We start from the raw sequence: 24181 nt of genomic DNA on the forward strand, positions 1-24181 counted from the left end.
CGCCTCATTCCAAGGTGTCCATTGACACAAATGCACATAAGGACCCATCCACAGGAGAGTCCATTTCAACTCAACCCACTCGGTTGCTCCCTCAGATCCAGGAGATCTAAATTGTCTTCTAGCTAGGAGACCATTGGAATGACAGGCGGGCTGCCCCACCATCCATCCTTAGAACCCAACCCAGAATCATTCCGCATGGGTATTCCTGGAGCCAACCCACTGGTCTCAATGGTCCCGCAGAAGAATCGTTGCGGTTTGGAGCATCTCACAACTCCCACTGTAGGAAAACCTCCATGGCCTCGTGATTCCTCCCCCCGCCATCATGAAGGGTCCATCAGGGACAGAAACTCCAGCCTGAGCGATTGTCTGATCCTTGTCCTGACTTCAGATGCACAGGATGTCAATTCTGCTCTCCAGAGTGTGCCTGCCGTGCCCTCACCCAGAAACCTAAGCCTAGCTTGTGTTCTCAGATTTACGTCCTCACACTCCTGGCCCTAAGCCCTCCAGCTTGTCAACTCCAGAACTACAATGCAGCACCCTCCCTGCTTCCAGAAGAAAAACATTGCCCTCTGGGGCTAACCAGTAACCCCAAATGAGGATCAACCAGCACGCCACTTGACTGTACCCCATTTATACAGGCTTCCCTGGTCACTAATGCCCTTTCTCACACAGACTGAGCGTAGACTTCCCTACCCACCGCCAGCCAGCTGGTGGCACACTGAGCAGATTGGACGCACCATGGCCTTAGGCCATCATCTCTTCCCAACCTCGATTTTCAGGCTTCAGAACCTAGATCATCTCTAGTCAATGCTCAGGGGTGAATGAGATGCAGAAATCAAAACTATTAATTTCCCATGGCAAGAATACATGTGGTTGCTATGTGGCCCAACGTTCAGTGTAGGAGAAAGCAGTCTGCACCATGAGTCCCTGCCCATGCTTGCACAACACGAGGGCATAAACACACATTGGGACCCTCAACGTGAATTCTGTCCTCACTAAAGGCCTCTCATTGGCTGGACCATTAGAAGGCATATTGGGCTTGCCATGCCCCTAGGGCCCCTAGGTTCCAGTTTTTTTTTTTTTTTCAATTTATTTATTTTCAGAAAAACAGTATTCATTATTTTTTTCACCACACCCAGTGCTCCATGCAAGACTTGCCCTCTATTATACCCACCTCCTGGTACCCCAACCCCCCACCCCCCCACCACTTCAAACCCCTCAGATTGTTTTTCGGAGTCCTTATTCTCTCATGGTTCACCTCCCCTTACAATTTACCCAAAAGCACATACCCTCCCCAAGTGTAGATTGCTTTAGGTAGCATAGACATTTTCACAATATTTATTCTTCCAATCCAGGAGCATGGAACATTTTTCCATTTCTTTGTGTCTTCCTCAATTTCTTTCATGAGTATTTTATAGTTTTCTGAGTATAGCCTCTTTGGTTAGGTTTATTCCTAGGTATCTTATGGTTTGGGGTGCAATTGTAAATGGGATTGACTCCTTAATTTCTCTTTCTTCTGTCTTGTTGGTGTAGAGAAATGCAACTGATTTCTGTGCATTGATCTTATATCCTGACAGTTTACTGAATTCCTGTACAAGTTCTAGCAGTTTTGTAGTGGAGCCTTTGGGTTGTCCACATAGAGTATCATATCATCGGCGAAGAGTGATAATTTGACTTCTTCTTTGCCGATTTGGATGCCTTTAATTTCCTTTTGTTGTCTGATTGCTGAGGCTAGGACTTCTAGTACTATGTTGAATAGCAGTGGTGATAATGGACATCCCTGCCGTGTTCCTGACCTTAGTGGAAAAGCTTTCAGTTTTTCTCCATTGAGAATGATATTTGCGGTGGGTTTTTCATAGATGGCTTTGATGATATTGAGGTATGTGCCCTCTATACCTACACTTTGAAGGGTTTTGATCAGGAAGGGATGCCGTACTTTATCAAATGCTTTTTCAGCATCTATTGAGAGTATCATATGGTTCTTGTTCTTTCTTTTATTGATGTGTTGTATCACATTGACTGATTTGCGGATGTTGAACCAACCTTGAAGCCCTGGGATAAATCCCACTTGGTCGTGGTGAATAATCCTTTTAATGTACTGTTGAATCCTATTGGCTAGTATTTTGGTGAGAATTTTCGCATCTGTGTTCATCAAGGATATTGGTCTGTAGTTCTCTTTTTTGATGGGATCTTTGTCTGGTTTGGGGATCAAGGTGATGCTGGCCTCATAAAATGAGTTTGGAAGTTTTCCTTCCATTTCTATTTTTTGGAACAGTTTAGGAGAATAGGAATTAGTTTTTCTATAAATGTTTGGTAGAAATCCCCCGGGAAGCCGTCTGGCCCTGGACTTTTGTTTGTTTGGAGATTTTTAATGACTGTTTCAATCTCCTTACTGGTTATGGGTCTGTTCAGGCTTTCTATTTCTTCCTGGTTCAATTTTGGTAGTTTATATATTTCTATGAATGCTTCCATTTCTTCCAGATTGTCAAATTTGTTGGAGTAGAGTTGATCATATTATGTTCTTATAATAGTTTGTATTTCTTTAGTGTTAGTTGTGATCTCTCCTCTTACATTCATGATTTTATTTATTTGGGTCCTTTCTCTCTTCTTTTTGATAAGTCTGGCCAGGGGTTTATCAATTTTATTAATTCTTTCAAAGAACCAGCTCCTAGTGTGGTTGATTTGTTCTATTGTTTTTTGGTTTCTATTTCATTGATTTCTGCTCTGATCTTTATGATTTCTCTTCTCCTGCTGGGCTTAGGGTTTCTTTCTTGTTCTTTCTCCAGCTCCTTTAGGTGTAGGGTTAGGTTGTGTACCTGAGACCTTTCTTGTTTCTGGAGAAAAGCATGTACCGCTATATATTTTCCTCTCAGGACTGCCTTTGTTGTGTCCCACAGATTTTGAACCTTTGTATTTTCATTATCATTTGTTTCCATGATTTTTTTTTTCAATTCTTCTTTAATTTCCCAGTTGACCCATTCATTCTTTAGAAGGATGCTGTTTAGTCTCCATGTCTTTGGGTTCTTTCCAAACTTCCTCTTGTGGTTGAGTTCTAGCTTCAGAGCATTGTGGTCTGAAAATATGCAGGGAGCGATCCCAATCTTTTGTTTTTGTTTTTTTTTTTTTTATCCCAATATTTTGGTACTGGTTGAGTCCTGATTTAGGACCGAGGATGAGATCTATTCTGGAAAATGTTCCATGTGCACTAGAGAAGAATGTGTTGCTTTGGGATGAAATGTTCTGAATATATCTGTTTTGTCCATCTCATCTAGTGTATCATTTAAGTCCTTTATTTCCCTGTTGATCTTTTGCTTGGATGATCTGTCCATTGCAGTGAGGGGAGTGTTAAAGTCCCTACTATTATTGTATTATTGTTGATGTGTTTCTTTGACTTTGTTATTAATTGGTTTATATAGTTGGCTGCGCCCACGTTGGGGGCATAGATATTTAAAATTGTTAGATCTTCTTGTTGGACAGACCCTTTGAGTATGATATAGTGTCCTTCCTCATCTCTTATTATAGTCTTTGGCTTAAAATCTAATTGATCTGATATAAGAATTGCCACTCCTGCTTTTTTCTGATGTCCATTAGCATGGTAAATTCTTTTCCACCCCCTCACTTTAAGTCTGGAGGTGTCTTCGGGTTTAAAATGAGTTTCTTGGAGGCAACATATAGATGGGTTTTGTTTTTTTATCCATTCTGATACCCTGTGTCTTTTAATTGGGGCATTTAGCCCATTAACATTCAGGGTAACTATTGAGAGATATGATTTTAGTGCCATTGTATTGCCTGTAAGGTGACTGTTACTGTATATTGTCTCTGTTCCTTTCTGATGTACCACCTGTAGGCTCTCTCTTTGCTTAGAGGACCCCTTTCAGTATTTCCTGTAGAGCTGGTTTGGTGTTTGCAAATTCTTTCAGTTTTTGTTTGTCCTGGAAGCTTTTAATCTCTCCTTCTATTTTCAATGATAGCCTAGCTGGATATAGTATTCTTGGCTGCATGTTTTTCTCGTTTAGTGCTCTGAAAATATCATGCCAGCTCTTTCTGGACTGCCAGGTCTCTGTGGAAAAGTCAGCTGCCAATCTACTACTTTTACCATTGTATGTTACAGACTTCTTTTCCCGGGCTGCTTTCAGGATTTGATCTTTGTCACTAAGGCTTGTAAATTTTACTATTAGGTGACGGGGTGTGGGCCTATTCTTATTGATTTTGAGGGGCGTTCTCTGAGCCTCCTGAATTTTGATGCTCGTTCCCTTTGCCATATTGGGGAAATTCTCCCCAATAATTCTCTCCAGTATACCTTCTGCTCCTCTCTCTCTTCTTCTTCTGGAATCCCAATTATTCTAATGTTGTTTCGTCTTATGGTGTCACTTATCTGTCGAATTCTCCCCTCATGGTCCAGTAGCTGTTTGTCCCTCTTTTGCTCAGCTTCTTTATTCTCTGTCATTTGGTCTTCTATATCGCTAATTCTTTCTTCTGCCTCATTTATCCTAGCAGTGAGAGCCTCCATTTTTGATTGAACTTCATTAATAGCTTTTTTGATTTCAACTTGGTTAGATTTTAGTTCTTTTATTTCTCCAGAACGGGCTTTTATATCTCTGGAGAGGGTTTCTCTAATTTCTTCCATGCCTTTCTCAAGCCCGGCTAGAACCTTGAGAATTGTCATTCTGAACTCTAGATCTGATATATTACCAATGTCTGTATTGATTAGGTCCCTAGCCTTTGGTATTGCCTCTTGTTCTTTTTTTTGTTGTGAATTTTTCCGCCTTGTCATTTTGTCCAGCTAAGAGTATATGAAGGAGCAAGTAAAATACTAAAAGGGTGGCAACAATCCCAGGAAAATATGCTTTAACCAAATCAGAAGAGATCCCAAATCATGATGGGGGATTTTTACCCCCTCACGATTGGGTGAGGGATCGCCTCTGATTGGGATCTCCCCTGATTGGGCTCTCCCAATATCTTCTGTTTGGGATCTCTTCTGATTTGGGGATAAAAAGAGGTTCAAAAAGAAAGAAAAAAAAGATAAAAAAACAAGAATTTAAAAAAGAGATTGAATTAAAAAATCAATCAGAATTAAAAAAAGAGATTGAATAGATTGGGATCTCTTCTGATTTGGGGATAAAAAGAGGTTCAAAGGGAGCCTGGGTGGCTCAGTGGTTAAGCCTCTGCCTTCAGCTCAGGTCATGACCTCAGGATCCTGGGATCGAGTCCCGCATCGGGCTCTCTGCTCAGCAGAGAGCCTGCTTCCCCCTGTCTCTCTGCCTGCCTCTCTGCCTACTTGGGATCTCTCTCTCTGTCAAATATATAAATAAAATCTTAAAAAAAATAAAAATATAAAAATAAAAAGAGGTTCAAAAATAAAGAAAGAAAAAAAAAGAAAAGAAAGAATTAAAAAAAGAAAATGAATAAAGAAAAGTATAAATATATATATATATATATATATATATATATATATATATATATATATATTAGATAAACTAGTTAAAAACGTTAAAAAAGAAAAGGGTAAAAGTTAGAAAAAATTTTTGCAGAAGAAGAGAAAAAAAATGAAAAAAAATTAAATTAACTGGAAGACTAAAAAATCAAAGGGAGAAAGCCATGAGTTCCGTGTTTTGCTTTCTCCTCCTCTGGAATTCTGCTGCTCTCCTTGGTATTGAAACTGCACTCCTTGGTAGGTGAACTTGGTCTTGCCTTGATTTCTTGTTGATCTTCTGGGTGAGGGTCCTGTTGTAGTGATTCTCAAGTGTCTTTGCCCCAGGCTGAATTGCACCGCCCAGGCTGAGTGATCCACTCGGCTTTGCTTTCAGGAGCTTTAGTTCCCTGAGCGCTTTCCATAGAGTACCGGAGGAAGGGAATACAAATGGCGGCCTCCTGGTGTCTGGCCCGGAGGAGCCGAGAGCCTGGTGCCCCGCTCCCCAGTGCGCCCTCAGTGAACAGCTCCTAGTAACTCCCGTCTGCCTAACCACCAGTCGCGCTCCCAGCTCACCGAGCCTGTGACCGGTTCAAGGCAACACCGAGCTGTGAGCTTACTGTCGGCTCTGTCTCTGTAGCCGGCTTTCCCGTTCCAATATCTGCAAGCTCTGCAACACTCAGACACCCCCGATCCTTCTGTGACCCTGCGAGACCTGAGGCCACGCCGACCGCACGTGGGCTTCGCCCCGGTTTAGCCTCTGGAGCGATGTCCCTCAGCGGAACAGACTTTTAAAAGTCCTGATTTTGTGCTCCGTTGCTCCGCCGCTTGCCGGGAGCTGGCCCCTTCCCCCGGGGTCTATCTTCCCGTCGCTTTGGATTCACCTCTCCGCCAGTCCTACCTTTCAGAAAGTGGTTGTTTTTCTGTTTCTAGAATTGTTGTTCTTCTCTTCGATCTGCCAATGGATTTTCAGGTGTTGGCAATCTAGAGATAAGCTCTCTAGCTGATCTCCTGCTAGCTGAAGTAGTCTCAGCCTGCTACTTCTCCGCAATCTTGACTCCTAGCCCCTAGATTCCAGTTTTTAACCAGATTTCTGGTTGTCCAGTTGCCCTTACCCAGGTCTCTGCTCTGGAATACCTCTTCATGTGGACACCTGAGGATCAACCAGCATGCCACTTGACTGTACCCCAATGATACCGGCTTCCCTGGGCACTAATGCCCTTTCTGACACAGACTGAGCCTAGACCTCCGGACCCACCGCCAGCCAGCTGGCGGCACACTGAGTGCATTGGATGCACCATGGCCTTAATTCATCATCTCTTCCCAACCTCGATTTTCAGGCTTCAGAAACTAGATCTCATCTCCAGTCACAGCTCAGGGGTGAATGAGATGTAGACATCAGGACTACTACTTCCCCATGGCAAGAATACATGTGGTTGCATTGCGGCCCAATGTTCAGTGTAGGAGAAAGCGGTGTGCACCATGATCCCTGCCCATGCTTGCACACCACGAGGGCATAATCACACATTGTGACTCTCAACGTGAATTCTGTCCTCAAGAAATTCCTCTCATTGGCTGGACCATTAGAAGGCATATTGGGTTTGCCATGCCCCTAGGTTCCAATTTTTAACCAGATTTCGGTTCTCCAGTCGCCCTTCCCCAGGGCTCTGTTCTGGAATCCCTCTTCTGGTGCACACCTGGGGTAACAAATTGAAAGGACTTCTCCCATCCCAAAGATTGACCCAAAACCACTGGGGTTGGGGCAAATCCTCAGAGAGGAAGACGCGTGCATGGGCCGTGAGGCCTCCCCAACATTCCATGGCCATCGTTGACACTAAATCCAGAGACAAAAGCCTGAGCAAGTGCCTCACACTCGCTCTTTCGTCATATACCAAAGAGTTCTCCTCACGGTCTGTAGATCGGGCCTGCCATACCTACGTCCCCAATCCTAAGCTGAGTTTGTGTTTTCACTAATCTGTCCCCACAGTCCTGGCCCACAAAACCTCCAGGCTGGGGTCCCTGGAGCCACACATCAGGTCTGTGCCTACCCACTCCATGGGAATTCTGTCCATTCCATTGTCCACAATCGTACAAGTTAGGAGAAACCTACAAAGTCCCCGTGGCCATCTCAATAGTGTAGGCCGCCCGGACAAAGACGGGAGGTCGGACACTAGCTGAATAACTACCTCCAGTCATACCATAGACAGATGGCGCCAGAGAAGAAGATTGAACAGGACAGGCACCCAGGCCCTAATCGGATCCATTGCTCTGGTTTCCAGGTATCTTTCCTCAAAGGCCTGGTTTCCAATACCAGCATATGGGGGTTTCCTGAGGCACTAGTTAGAACAAAATTTGTCTCCACATGGGAATCTTGCTCTTTGGAGCTGTCTCAAAATCTCTGGTTAGGAGACTCTTTCAGGTCCCCGGTGCCACCGCTCCATTCCAAGTTCTCCATGAACACAAACCCACCTTAAGACCCATCTGTGGGAGAGTCCATTTCAACACAGCCCCCTTGGTGGTTCCCCCAGAGTGAGCAGAACGAACCTGCCTTGTCGCTAGGAGACATCTGGAATGCAAGGCGGACTACCCAGGCCCGCCTTAGAACCCTTAGAATCCATCCTTAGGACCCTATTTTGGTGTCATTCCATATGGGGCATCCTGGAGCCATTCCACAGGTCTCAAATGTCCTCCATAAGGAATCCTTGCATTTTGGCGTATCTCACAACTCCCAACGTGGGAAAACGTCGATGTCTTGTGACGCCCGCCCCCCTTCATGAAGGGGAAATCAGGGACAGGAACTCCAAACTGAGCCAACGTCTGATGCTCGCCCTGACTTCAGATGCACAGGATCTCAATTCAGCTCTGCAGAGTGTGCCTGCCTTGCCCTCGCCCTAAAACCTAAGTTTAGCTTGTGTTCTCAGAATTCAATCCTCACACTCCTGGCCCCCAATCCCTCATGTTTGGCAATTCCAGACACACAGTGAAGCACTCTGCCTGCTCTCCAGAAGAAAAATGTTGCTCAGTGGTGCTTCCCAGGCTCCCTCAATGAGGAGAGAACTACACGGCACTCTACTGTACCCAGATTATATATTCTAACCTGGGCACTAATACACTGTCTGACACAGCCTGTGCCCAGACCTCTTGACCAACACCCATCCATCTGACCGCACACTGGGTACATCGGACCCGCCATTGCATTTCCTTGTTATCTCTTCACAACCCGCTTTTCTGGCTTCAAAACTTAGACCTTACCTCCAAAGCCTGTCAAGGGGTGAAGGTGATGCAGAAATCAGAACTGCTCCCTCCTTATGGCAAGAAACCTTGTGGTTGGCATGTTGTCCAGCGTTCAGTGTAGGAGAAACATGCGTCGACCATGAGGCCCTGTCCATGCTTGATTACAGAGAGGGCATATACACACACATTGACCCTAGCGTGAGTCCTGTCCTCTAGTAAGGCCTCTCAGTGCCTGGACCATTAGACGTCATAATGGGTTCGCCATAGACCTAGGCCCAAAATTTAACCTGGTTTCTGGTTGTCCAGTCTCCCTTCCCCAAGGCTCTGTAATGCAATCCCTCTTTTGGTGGGACACCTGAGGTAAAAAAAAAAAAAAAAAAAAAACAGACACCTCCCATCCCACAGAATGACCCCAGTCTCTTGGGATCGGGTCCAATCCCCAGAGAGGAAGACTCATCCATTGCCCATGAGGTCCCCTGGACATTCCACACCCATCGGGGACACAAAATCCCGAGACAAAAGCCTGAGCAAGCGCCTCACTCTCGCCCGTTGTTCATATCCCAAAGAGTTCTCACGGTCTGTAGATTTGGGCTGCCATAACTAAAACCCGAAACCTAACCCGAGTTTGTGTTCTCAGACAACTGTCCCCACAGCCCTGGCCCACACACCTTCAGGCTCAGGCCCCTGGAGCCAAACATGAGGCCTGTACCTGCCCTCTCCAAGGGAATTCTGCCCATTCCATCGGCCAAAACCCTAAAAGTAGGACAAACATCCAAATTCTCAAAGGCCATCCAGTAGTGGTGGCTTCCCAGGACAAACAGGGGCAGTCTGAGCCCATCTGAGCACCTGCCTGACTCAGACCCGTAGATAGATGTCCCCAGAGGTAAATTGGAACTAATTGGCCCCTAGGCCCTAATCGGATTCATTGCTTTGTTTTGCAGGCATCTCTCCTCAGTGGCCTGGGTTCCAATACCAGTATATGGCTAATTCTTGAGGCACCCATCAGCAAAAATCTAGTCGCCACATGGGAAACTTGTGCATTGGAGCTGTGTCCATGCCTCTGTTTAGGAGAACCCTTCAGGGCCTCGGTTCCACTGCCTCATTCCAAGGTGCCCATGGACACAAACACACATTAGGACCCATTCGCAAGAGAGGCCATTTCAACTCACCCCCTCGATTGCTCCCCCAATCCAGGAGATCTAATCTGTCTTGTAGCTAGGAGACCATTGGAAGGACAGGTGTGCTACCCCACCATCCATCCTTAAATCCCTACTCAAAATCATTCCGCATGGGAATTTCTGGAGCCAACCCACAGGTCTCAAAGGTCCCGTAGAAGAATCATTGCGGTTTGGAGCATCTGACAACTCCCATTGTAGGAAAACATCCATGGCCTCATGATTCCTCCCCCCGCCATCATGAAGGGTCCATCAGGGACAGAAACTCCAACTTGAGCGATTATCTGATCCTTGCCCTGACTTGAGATGCACGAAATCTCGATTCTGCGCTCCAGAGTGTGCCTGCCGTGCCCTCTCCCAGAAACCTAAGCCTAGCTTGTGTTCTCAGATTTCCGTCCTCACACTCCTGGCCCACAAGCCCTCCAGGTTGGCAATTCCAGAACTACAATGCAGCACCCTGCCTGCCCACCAGAAGAAAAACATTGCCCCCTGGAGCAACCCAGAAACCCCAAATGAGGATCAACCAGTACACAACTTGAGTGTACCCAAATTTTACAGCCTGCCCTGGGCACTAATGCCATTTATGACACAGACTGAGCCTAGACCTCCTGACCCACCGCCAGCCAGCTGGTGGCACACTGAGCACATTGGACGCACCATGGCCTTAGGTCATCATCTCTTCCCAACCTCGATTTTCAGTCCTCAGAACCTAGATCTCATCTCCAGTCACTGCTCAGGGGTGAATGAGATGCAGAAGTAAGAACTGTTACTTCCCCATGGCAAGGAAACATGTAGTTGCCATGTGGTCCAACGTTCAGTGCAGGAGAAAGCAGTGTGCACCATGAGTCCCTGCCAATGGTTGCACACCACGAGGGCATACACACACATTGTGACACTCAACGTGAATTCTGTCCTCAAGCAAGGCCTCTCATTGGCTGGATCATTAGAAGGCATAGTGGACTTGCCATGCCCCAAGATTTCTGGTTGTCCTGTTGCCCTTCCCCAGGGCTCTGCTCTGGAATAACTCTTCTGGTGGACACCTGAGGTAACAAAAGTGAAAGGACTCCTCCCATCCCACAGATTGACCCAAAACAACTGGGATCGGGCCAAATCCTCAGAGAGGAAGACTTGTCCATGGCCCGTGAGGCCTCCCCAACACTCCATGGCCATCGTTGACACTACATCCAGAGACAAAAGCCTGAGCAAGTGCCTCACACTCGCCGTTTCTTCATACCCAAAGAGTTCTCCTCACGGTCTGTAGATCGGGCTTGCCATACCTACGTACCCAGTCCTAAGCTGAGTTTGAGTTCTCGGACATCTGTCCCCACAGTCCTGGCCCACACACCCTCCAGGCTGGGGCCCCTGGAACCACACATCAGGTCTGTGCCTACCCACTCCATGGGAATTCTGCCCATTCCATTGTCCACAACATTAAAAATTAGGAGAAACCTCCAAAGTCCCCGCGGACATCTCAATAGTGTAGGCCGCATGGACAAAGAGGGGAGGTCTGACACCAGCTGAGTAACTACCTCCAGTCATACCATAGACAGATGGCGCCAGAGAAGAAGATTGAACAGGACAGGCACCGAGGCCCTAATCGGATCCATTGCTCTGGTTTCCAGGGATCTCTCCTCAAAGGCCTGGTTTCCAATACCAGCATATGGGGTTTCCTGAGGCACCAGTTAGAACAAATCTTGTCTCCACATGGGAAACTTGCTCTTTGGAGCTGTCTCAAAATCTCCGGTTAGGAGACTTTTACAGGTCCCCGGCGCCACCGCTCCATTCCAAGTTCTCCATGGAGACAAACCCACATGAAGACCCATCTGCGGGAGATTCCATTTCAACTAATCCCCCTTGGTTGTTCCCCCAGAACCAGCAGATCGAACCTGTGTTGTCGCTAGGAGACAACTGGAATGCAAGGCTGACTGCCCAGGCCCGCCTTAAAACCCTTAGAATCCATGCTTAGAACCCTCTGTGGCGTCATTCCATATGGGGCATCCTGGAGCCATCCAACAGGTCTCAAATGTCCTGCATAAGGAATCCTTGCATTTTGGCATATCTCACAACTCCCAACGTGGGAAAACGTCGATGGCTTTGTGACGCCCGCCCCCCTTCATGAAGGGGAACACAGGCACAGGAATTCCAAACTGAGCCAACGTCTGATGATCGCCCTACCTTCAGATGCACAAGATCTCAATTCAGCTATCCAGATTGTGCCTCCCTTGCCCTCGCCCTGAAACCTAAGTTTAGCTTGTGTTCTCAGACTTCCATCCTCACACTCCTGGCCCCCAAACCCTCAAGTTTGGCAATTCCAGACCCACAATGAAGCACTCTGCCTGCCCTCCAGAAGAAAAATGTTACCCAGTGGAGCTTCCCAGACACCCCTAATGAGGATAGACCTACAAGGCACTCTACTGTACCCAGATTATATATTCTAACCTGGGCACTAATACACTGTCTGACACAGCCTGTGCCTTGACCTCCTGACTAACACCCTTCAGCTGACCGCGCACTGGGTACTTCGATCCCGCCATGGCCTTTGCTTGTCATCTCTTCCCAACCAAGCTTTTCAGGCTTCAAAACTTAGACCTTACCTCCAAAGCCTGTCAAGGGGTGAAGATGATGCAGAAATCAGAACTGATCCTTCCTTATGGCAAGAAACCTTGTGGTTGGCATATTGTCCAGCGTTCAGTGTAGGAGAAGCCTGCGTCCACCATGAGACCCCGCCCATGCATGAGTGCTGCGAGGGCATAAACACGCATTGTGACCCTAGCGTGAGTCCTGTCCTCTAGTAAGTCCTCTCAGTGGCTGGACCATTAGAAGTCATAATATGTTCGCCATGGACCTATTCCCCAAATTTAACCAGGTTTCTGGTGGTCCAGTCGCCCTTCCCCAGGGCTCTGTTCTGCAATCCCACTTTTGGTGCGACACCTGAGGAAAAAAAAAAACAAAACAGACTCATCCCATACTGAAGAATGACCCCAGTCTCTTGCGTCTGGGTCCAAACCCCAGAGATGAAGAGTCATGCATTGCCCATGAGTTTCCCTGGACATTCCACAGCCATCAGGGACACAAAATCCAGAGACAAAAGCCCGAGCAAGAGCCTCACTCTCACTCTTTCTTCATATCCCAAAGAGTTCTCACGTTCTGTAGATTCGGCCTGCCATACCTACAACCCAAAACCTAACCCGAGTTTGTATTCTCAGAAAACTGTCCCCACAACACTGGCCCACACACCCTACAGGCTCAGGCCCCTGGAGTCAAACATGAGGCCTGTACCTGCCCGTTCCAAGGGAATTCTGCCCATTCCATCGGCCACAACATAAAAGTAGGACAAAACGGCAAATTCCCCAAGGTCATCCCAGTAGTGGTGGCTGACCAGGACAAACAGGGGCAGTCTGAGCCCATCTGAGCAACTGCCTGCACTCAGACCCATAGAAAGATGTACCCAGAGGTAAATTGGAACGAACTGGCCCCTAGGACCAAATCGGATTCATTGCTTTGGTTTGCAGGCATCTCAACTCAGAGGCCTGGGTTCCAATACCAGTATAGGGCTATTTCTTGAGGAACCCATCAGAACAAGTCTCGTCTCCGCATGGGAAACTTGTGCATTGGAGCTGTGTCAAAGCCTCTGGTTAGGAGAACCAATCAGGGCCTCTTTTCCACCGCCTCATTCCAAGGGGTCCATGGACACAAACACACATTAGGACCCATATGCAAGAGAGTCCATTTCAACTCACCCCCTTGGTTGCCCCCCCAGATCCAGGAGATCTAAACTGTCTTGTAGCTAGGAGACCTTTGGAATGACAAGCGGGCTGCCCAGCCATCCATCCTTAGAACCCTCCTCAGAATCATTCCGCATGGGAATTCCTGGAGCCAACCGACAGGTCTCAATGGTCCTGCAGAAGAATCGTTGCAGTTTGGAGCATCTCAGAACTCCCATTGTAGGAAAAGCTCCATGGCCTCGTGATTCCTCCCCCCGCCATCATGAAGGGTCCATCAGGGACAGAAACTCCAACATGAGCGATTGTCTGATCCTTGCCCTGACTTCAGATGCACGAGATCTCGATTCTGCTCTCCAGAGTGTGCCTGCCGTGCCCTAGCCCAGAAACCTAAGCCTAGCTTGTGTTCTCAGATTTCCATCCTCACACTCCTGGCCCACAAGCCGTCCAGGTTGACAATTCCAGACAACAATACAGCACACAGGCTGCCCCCCAGAGGAAATACATTGCCTTCAGGGGCTACACAGAAACAACAAATTAGGATCAACCTGCCCGCCACTTGACTGTACCCTACTTATACAGGCTGCCCTGGTCACTAATGCCCTTTCTGACACAGACTGAGCCTAAACCTCCCGACAAACACCCAGCCAGCTGGTGGCACACTGAGAACATTGGACACACCATGGCCTTCGGTCATCATCTCTTCCCAACCTCGATTTTCAGGCTTCAGAACCTAGATCTCATCTCCAGTCACTGCTCAGGGGTGAATGAGATGAAGAGATCAGAACTACTACTTCCCCATGGCAAGAATCCATGTGGTTGCATTGTGGTCCAACGTTCAGTATAGGAGAAAGCAGTGTACACCATGAGTCCCTGCCCATGCTTGCACACCACTAGGGCATAAACACACATTGTGAACCTCAACGTGAATTCTCTCCTTAAGAAAGGCCTCTCATTGGCTGGACCATTTGAAGGCGTATTGGGCTTGCCTTGACCCTAGGTTCCAATTTTTAACCAGATTTCGCGTTGTCCAGTCGCCCTTCCCCAGGGCTCTGCTCTGGAATCCCTCTTCTGGTGGACACCTGAGGTAACAAAACGGAAAGGACTCCTCCCATCCCACAGATTGACAAAAACCAACTGGGATTGGGCCAAATCCGCAGAGAGGAAGACTCGTCCATGTCCAATGAGGCCTCACCAACATTCCATGGCCATCGTAGACACTACATCCAGAGACAGAAGCCTAAGCAAGTGCCTCACACTCGCTGTTTCTTCATATCCCAAAGAGTTCTCCTCACGGTCGGTAGATCGGGCCTGCCATACCTACGTCCCCAATCCTAAGCTGAGTTTGTGTTTTCAGACATCTGTCCCCACAGTCCTGGCCCACACACCCTCCAGGCTGGGGACCCTGGAGCCACACAACAGGTCTGTGCCGACCCACTCCACGGGAATTCTGCCCATTCCATTGTCCATAATCGTATATATTAGGAGAAACCTCCAACGTCCCCGCGGACATCTCAATAATGTAGGCCGCCCGGACCAAGAGGGGAGGTCTGACACCAGCTGAGTAACTACGTCATGTCATACCATAGACAGATGTCGAAAGAGAAGAAGATTGAACAGGACAGGCACTGAGGCCCTAATCGGATCCATTGCTCTGGTTTCCGGGTATCTCTCCTCAAAGGCCTGGTTTCCAATACCAGCATATGGGGGTTTCCTGAGGCCCCAGTTAGAACAAATCTTGTATCCACATGGGAATCTTGCTCTTTGGATCTGTCTCAAAATCTCTGGTTAGGAGAATCTTTCAGGTCCCCGGTGCCACCCCTCCATTCCAAGTTCTCCGTGGACACAAACCCACATTAAGTCCCATCTGCGGGAGGGTCCGTTCCAACTCAGCCCCCTTGGTTGTTCCCCCAGAGCCAGCAGATCGAACCTGTCTTGTCGCTAGGAGGCAACTGGAATGCAAGGCGGACTGCCAACGCCCGCCTTAGAACCCTTATAATCCATCCCTAGAACCCTGCTGTGGCGTCATTCCATATGGGGCATCCTGGAGCCATCCAACAGGTCTCAAATGCCCTGCATAAGGAATCCTTGCATTTTGGCGTATCTCACAACTCCCAACTTGGGAAAACATCGATGGCTTTGTGACGCCCGCCCCCCTTCATGAAGGGGAAATCAGGGACAGGAACTCCAAACTGAGCCAATGTCTGAACCTCTCCCTGACTTCAGATGCACAAGATCTCAATTCAGCTCTGCAGAGTGTGACTGCCTTGCCCTCGCCCTGAAACCTAAGTTTAGCTTGTGTTCTCAGACTTCCATCCTCACACTCCTGGCCCCCAAACCCTCAAGTTTGGCAATTCCAGACCCACAATGAAGCACTCTGCCTGCCCTCCAGAAGAAAAATGTTGCCCATTGGAGCTTCCCAGACACCCCTAATGAGGATAGACCTACACGGCACTCTACTGTACCCAGATTATATATTCTAACATGGGCACTAATACACTGTCTGACACAGCTTGTGCCCAGACCTCCAGACCAACACCCATCCAGCTGACCGCACACGGAGTACATGGGACCCGCCATGGCCTTTGCTTGTCATCTCGTCCCAACCAAGCTTTTCAGGCTTCAAAACATAGACCTTACCTCCAAAGCCTGTCAAGGGGTGAAGGTGATGCAGAAATCAGAACTGCTCCTTCCTTATGGCACGATACCTTGTGGTTGGCATGTTGTCCAGCGTTCATTGTAGGAGAAACCTGCGTCCACCATGAGGCCCAGCCCATGCTTGAGTGCTGCGAGGGCATAAACACGCATTGTGAACCTAGCGTGAGTCCTGTCCTCTAGTAAGTCCTCACAGTGGCTGGATCATAACACGTCATAATGGGTTTGCCATGGACCTAGGCCCCAAATTTAACCAGACTTCTGGTTGTCCCATCGCCCTTCCCCAGGGCTCTTTCTGCAATCCCTCTTATGGTGAAACACCTGAGGTAAAAAACAGAAACAGACATCTCCCATCCCACAGAATGACCCAGTCTCTTGGGATCAGGTCCAATCCCCAGAGAGGAAGACTCATCCATTGCCCATGAGGTCCCCTGGACATTCCACAGCCATCGGGGACACAAAATCCAGAGACAAAAGCCTGACCAAACGTCTCACTCCCGCCCTTTGTTCATATCCCAAAGAGTTCTCACGGTCTGTAGATTAGGCCTGCCATACCAACAACCGAACCAAAGCCGAGTTTGTGTACCCAGACAACTGTCCCCACAGCCCTGGCCCACACACCCTACAGGCTCAGGCCCCTGGAGCCAATCATGAGGCCTGTACCTGCCCTCTCCAAGGGAATTCTGCCCATTCCATCGTCCATAACCCTAAAAGTAGGACAAACCTACAAATTCCCCAAGGCCATCCCAGTAGTGGTGGCTGCCCTGGACAAACAGGGGCAGTCTGAGCCCATCTGAGCACCTGCCTGCACTCAGACCCGTAAACAGATGTCTCCAGAGGTAAATTGGAACGAACTGGCCCCAAGGCCCTAATCGGATCCATTGCGTTGGTTTGCAGGCATCTCTCCTCAGAGGCCTGGGTTCCAATACCAGCATAGGGCTATTTCTTGAGGCACCCATCAGAACAAATCTCGTCTCCACATGGGAAACTTGTGCATTGGAGCTGTGTCAACGCCTCAGGTTAGGAGAACTCTTCAGGGCCTCTGTTCCACCGCCTCAATCCAAGGGGTCCATGGACACAAACACACAGTAGGACCCATCTGCAGGAGAGTCCATTTCAACTCACCCACTCAGTTGATCCCCCAGATCCAGGAGATCTAAACTGTCTTGTAGCTAGGAGACCAATGGGATGACAGGCTGGCTGCGCCGCCATCCATCCTTAGAACCCTCCTCAGAATCATTCCGCATGGGAATTCCTGGAGCCAACCCACAGGTCTCAATGGTCCCGCAGAAGAATCGTTGCGGTTTGGGGCATCTCACAACACCCATTGTAGGAAAACCTCCATGGCCTCGTGATTCCTCTCCCAGCCATCATGAAGGGTCCATCAGGGACAGAAACTCCAACTTGAGCGATTGTCTGATCCTTGCCCTGACTTCAGATGCACGAGATCTCGATTCTGCTCTCCAGAGTGTGCCTGCCGTGCCCTCACCCAGAAACCTAAGCCTAGCTTGTGTTCTAAGATTTCCGTCCTCACACTCCTGGCCCACAAGCCCTCCAGGATGGCAATTCCAGAACTACAATGCAGCACCCTGCCTGCCCACCAGAAGAAAAACATTGCAATCTGGGGCTACTCAGAAACCACAAATGAGGAGCAACCAGAAGGCCACTTGACTGTACCCCAATTATACAGGCCGCCCGGGGCACAAATGCCCTTTCTGACACAGACTGAGCCTAGACCTCCCGACCCACCACCCGTCAGCTGGTGGCACACTGATCACATTGGACGCACCATGTCCTTAGGTCATCATCTCTTACCAACCTCGATTTTCAGGCTTCAGAACCTAGATCTCATCTCCAGTCACTGTTCAGGAGTGAATTAGATGCAGAAATCAGAACCACTACTTCCCCATGGCAAGAATAAATGTGGTTTCCATGTGGTCCAACGTTCAGTGTAGGAGAAAGCAGTGTGCACCATGAATCCCTGCCCATGCTTGCACACCACGAGGGCATAAACACACATTGCGACCCTCAACGTGAATTCTGTCCTCAAGAAAGGCCTTTCATTGTCTGGACCTTTAGAAGGCGTATTGGGCTTGCCATGACCTTAGGTTCCAATTTTTAATCAGATTTCTGGTTGTCCATTCGCCCTTCCCCAGGACTCTGCTCTGGAATCCCTCTTCTGGTGGACACCTGAGGTAACAAAACTGAATGGACTCCTCACATCCCACAGATTGACCCAAAACAACTGGGATTGAGCCAAATCCTCAGAGAGGATGACTCGTCCATGGCCGTGAGGCCTCCCCAACATTCCATGGCCATCGTTGACACTACATCCAGAGACAAAAGAGTGAGCAAGTGCCTCACACTCGTCGTTTCTTCATATCCCAAATTGTTCTCCTCACGGTCTGTAGATCGGGTCTGCCATACCTACATTCCCAATCCTAAGCTGAGTTTGTGTTTTCGGACATCTGTCCCCACAGTCCTGGCCCACACACCCTCCAGGCTGGGGCCCCTGGAGCCACACATCAGGTCTGTGCCTACCCACTCCACGGGAGTTCTGCCCATTCCATTGTCCACAATCGTACATATTACGAGAAACCTCCAAAGTCCCCATGGCCATCTCAATAGTGTAGGCCTCCAGGACCAAGAGGGGAGGTCTGACACCAGCTGAGTAACTACGTCATGTCATACCATAGACAGATGTCACCAGAGAAGAAGATTGAACAGGACAGGCACTGAGGCCCTAATCGGATCCATTGCTCTGGTTTCCGGGTATCTCTCCTCAAAGGCCTGGTTTCCAATACCAGCATATGGGTGTTTCCTGAGGCCCCAGTTAGAACAAATCTTGTCTCCACATGGGAATCTTGCTCTTAGGATCTGTCTCAAAAGCTCTGTTTTGGAGAATCATTCAGGTCCCCTGTGCCACCCCTCCATTCCAAATTCTCCGTGGAAACAAAACCACATTAAGTCCTATCTGCGGGAGGGTCCGTTCCAAATCAGCCCCCTTGGTTGTACCCCCAGAGCCAGCAGATCGAAACTGTCTTGTTGCTAGGAGACAACTGGAATGCAAGGCGGACTGCCCAGGACCGCCTTAGAACCCTTAGAATCCATCCCTAGAACCCTGCTGTGGCGTCATTCCATATGGGGCATCCTGGAGCCATCCAACAGGTCTCAAATGTCCTACATAAGGAATCCTTGCATTTTGTTGTATCTCACAACTCCCAACGTGGGAAAACGTCGATGGCTTTGTGACGTCTGCCCCCCTTCATGAAGGGGAAATCAGGGACAGGAACTCCAAACTGAGCCAACGTCTGATGCTCGCCCTGACTTCAGTTGCACAAGATCTCAATTCAGCTCTGCAGAGTGTGCCTGCCTTGCCCTCGCCCTGAAACCTAAGTTTAGCTTGTGTTCTCAGACTTCCATCCTCACACTCCTGGCCCTCAAACCCTCAAGTTTGGCAATTCCAGACCCACAATCAAGGACTCTGCCTGCCCTCCAGAAGAAAAATGTTGCCCAGTGGAACTTCCCAGACACCGCTAATGAGGATGGACCTACACAGCACTCTACTGTACCCAGATTTTATATTCTAACTTGGACACTAATACACTGTCTGACACAGATTGTGCCCAGACCTCCAGACCAACACCCATCCAGCCTACTGCACATGGAGTACATTGGACCGCCATGGCCTTTGCTTGTCATCTCTTCCCAACCTAGCTTTTCAGGCTTCAAAACTTAGCCCTTACCTCAAAGCCGGACAAGGGGTGAAGGTGATGCAGAAATCAGAACGTCTCCTTCATTATGGCACTAAACCTTGTGCTTGGCATGTTGTCCAGCTTTCAGTGTAGGAGAAACCTGCGTCCACCATGAGGCCATTCCCATGCTTGAGTGCTGCGAGGGCATAAACACGCATTGTGACCCTAGCGTGAGTTCTGTCCTCTAGTAAGTCCTCACAGTGGCTGGATCATTAGTCGTCATAATGGGTGTGCCATGGACCTAGGCCCCAAATTTAACCAGATTTCTGGTTGTGCAGTCGCTCTTCCCAAAGGCTCTGTTCTGCAATCCCTCTTATGGTGGGACACCAGAGGTAAAAAACCAAAACAGAATCCTCCCATCCCACAGAATGACCCCAGTCTCTTGAGATAGGGTCCAATCCCCAGAGAGGAAGACTCATCCATTGCCCATGAGGTCCCCTGGACATTCCACAGCCATTAGGGACACAACATCCAGAGACAAAATCGTGAGCAAGCACCTCACGCTCGCCCTTTGTTAATATCCCAAACATTTCTCACGGTCTGTAGATTCAGCCTGCCATACCAACAACCCGAAACCTAACCCGGGTTTGTGTTCTCAGACAACTGTACCCAAAGCCCTGACCCACACACCCTACAGGCTCAGGCCCCTGGTGCCAAACATGAGGCCTGTACCTGCCCTCTCCACGGGAATTCTGCCCATTCCGTCGGCCACAACCCTAAAAGCAGGAAAAGCCTCCAAATTCCCCAAGTCCATCCCAGTAGTGGTGGCTGCCCAGGACAAACAGGGGCAGTCTGAGTCCATCTTAGCAACTGTCTGCACTCAGAACCATAGACAGACAGATGTCCACAGAGGTAAATTGGAACGAACTGTCCCCTAGGCCCTATCGGATCCATTGCTTTGGTTTGCAAGCATCTCTCCTCAGAGGCCTGGGTTCCAATACCAACATAGGTCTATTACTTGAGGCACCCATCAGAACAAATCTTGTCTCCACATGGGAAACTTGTGCATTGGAGCTGTGTCAACGCCTCTGGTTAGTTGAACCCTTCAGGGCCTCGGTTCCACCGCCTCATTCCAAGGTGTCCATGGACACAAACACACATTAGGACCCATCTGCAGGAGAGTCCATTTCAACTCACCTACTCGGTTGCTCCCCCAGATCCAGGAGATCTAAATTGTCTTGTAGCTAGGAGACCTTTGGAATGACAGGCGGGCTGCCCCGCCATACATCCTTAGAACCCTCCTCAGAATCATTCCGCATGGGAATTCCTGGAGCCAACCCACAGGTCTCAATGGTCCCGCAGAAGAATCGTTGCGGTTTGGAGCATCTCAAAAATCCAATTGTAGGAAAACCTCCATGGCCTCGTGATTCCTCCCACCGCCATCATGAAGGGTCCATCAGGACAGAAACACCAACCTGAGCGATTGTCTGATCCTTGCCCTGACTTCAGATGCACATGATCTCGATTCTGCTCTCCAGAGTGTGCCTGCCGTGCCCTCCCCCAGAGACCTAAGCCTAGCTTGTGTTCTCAGATTTCCGTCCTTACACTCCTGGCCCACTAGCCCTCCAGGTTGGCAATTCCAGAACTACAATGCAGCACCCCGTCTGCCCTCCAGAAGAAAAACATTGCCATCTGGGGCTACCCAGAAACCCCAAATGAGGATCAACCAGCACGCCACTTGACTCTGCCCCAATTATACAGGCTGCCCTGGGCACTAATGCCCTTTCTGACACAGACTGAGCCTAGACCAACCAACCCACCGCCAGCCAGCTGGTGGCACACTGAGCACATTAAACGCACCATGGCTTTCGGTCATCATCTCTTCCCATCCTCGATTTTCAGGCTTCAGAACCTAGATCTCATCCTCAGTCACTGCTCAGAGGTGAATGAGATGCAGAAATCAAAACTACTACTTCCCCATGGCAAGAATACATGTGGTTTCAATGTGGTCCAACGTTCAGTGTAGGAGAAAGCAGTGTGCACCATGAGTCCCGCCCATGCTTGCACACCATGAGGGCATAAACACACATTGTGACCCTCAAAGTGAATTCTGTCCTCAAGAAAGGCCTCTCATTGGCTGGACTATTCAAAGGCGTATTGGGCTTGCCCTGACCCTAGGTTCCAATTTTTAACGAGTTTTTGCGTTGTCCATTCGACCTTCCCCAGGGCTCAGCTCTGGAATCCCTCTTCTGGTGGACACCTGAGGTAACAAAACTGAAAGGACTCCTCCCATCCCACAGATTGACCCATACCAACTGGGATCGGGCCAAATCCTCAGAGAGGAAGACTCGTCCATGGCCCGTGAGGCCTCCCCAACATTCCATGGCCATCGTTGACACTAAATCCAGAGACAAAGGCCTGAGCAAGTGCCTCACACTCGCCGTTTCTTCATATCCCAAAGAGTTCTCATCACGGTCTGTAGATCGGGCCTGACAAACCTATGTCCCCAATCCTAAGCTGAGTTTGTGTGTTCGGACATCTGTCCCCACAGTCCTGGCCCACACACCCTCCAGGCTGGGGCCCCTGGAGACACACATCAGGTCTGTGCCTACCCACTCCATGGGAATTCTGACCATTGCATTGTCCACAATCGTACAAATTAGGAGAAACCTCCAAAGTCCCTGCGGCCATCTCAATAGTGTTGGCCACCTGGACAAAGAGGGGAGGTCTGACACTAGCTGAGTAACTACCTCCTGTCATACCATAGACAGATGTCGCCAGAGAAGAAGATTGAACAGGACAGGCACCGAGGCCCTAATCGGATCCATTGCTCTGGTTTCCAGGTATCTCTCCTCAAAGGCCCGGTTTCCAATACCAGCATATGGGGTTTCCTGAGGCACCAGTTAGAACAAATATTGTCTCCACATGGGAATCTTGCTCTTTGGATCTGTCTCAAAATCTCCGGTTAGGAGAATCTTTCAGGTCCCCGGTGTCACCGCTCCATTCCACGTTCTGCATTCACACAAACCCACATGAAGTCCCATCTGCGGGAGGGTCCATTTCAACTCAGCCACCTTGGTTGTTCCCCCAGAGCCAGCAGATCGAACCTGTCTTGTCACTAGGAGACAACTGGAATGCAAGGCGGACTGCCCAGGCCCGCCTTAGAACCCTTAGAATCCAACCTTAGAACCGTGCTGTGGCGACATTCCATATGGGGCATCCTGGAGCCATTCAACAGGTCTCAAATGTCCTTCATAAGGAATCCTTGCATTTTGGCATATCTCACAACTCCCAACGTGGGAAAACGTCGAAGGCTTTGTGACTCCCATCCCCCTTCATGAAGTGGAAATCAGGGACAGGAACTCCAAACTGAGCCAACGTCTGATGCTCGCCCTGACTTCAGATGCACAAGATATCAATTCAGCTCTGCAGAGTCTGCCGGCTTTGCCCTCGCCCTGAAATCTAAGTTTAGCCTATATTCTCAATCTTCCATTCTCACAGTCCTGGCCCCCAATTCCTCAAGTTTGGCAATTCCAGACCCACAATGAAGGACTCTGCCTGCCCTCCAGAAGAAAAATGTTGCCCAGTGGAGCTTCCCAGACACCCCTAATGAGGAAAGATCTATACAGCACTCTACTGTACCCAGATTATATATCCTAAGCTGGGCACTAATACACTGTCTGACACAGCCTGTGCCCAGACCTCCTGACCAACACCCATCCAGCTGACCGCACACTGGGTACATCGGACCGCCATGGCCTTTGCTTGTCATCTCTTCCCAACCTAGCTTTTCAGGCTTCAAAACTTAGACCTTACCTCCATAGCCTGTCAAGGGGTGGAGGTAATGCAGAAATCAGAAATGCTCCTTCCTTATGGCAAGAAACCTTATGGTTGTCATGTTGTCCAGCGTTCAGTGTAGGAGAAACCTGTGGCCACCATGATGCCCCGCCCATGCTTGAGTGCTGCGAGGGCATAAACACGCATTGTGACCCTAGCGTGAGTCCTGTCCTCAGGTAAGTCCTCTCAGTGGCTGAACCTAGACGTCATAATGGATGTGCCATGGACCTAGGCCCCAAATTTAACAAGATTTCTGGTTGTCTAGTCTCGCTTCCCCAGGGCTCTGTTCTGCAATCCCTCTTTTGGTGGGACACCTGAGGTAAAAACACAAAAGAGACTCCTCCCATCCCACAGAATGACGCCAGTCTCTTGGGATCGGGTCCAGTGCCCAGAGAGGAAGAATCATCCATTGCCCATGAGGTCCCCTCGACATTCCACAGCCATCAGTGACAC

The sequence above is a fragment of the Neovison vison genome, chromosome 7 (genome assembly GCF_020171115.1).
Source record: "Neovison vison isolate M4711 chromosome 7, ASM_NN_V1, whole genome shotgun sequence".
NCBI lineage: Eukaryota > Metazoa > Chordata > Mammalia > Carnivora > Mustelidae > Neogale > Neogale vison.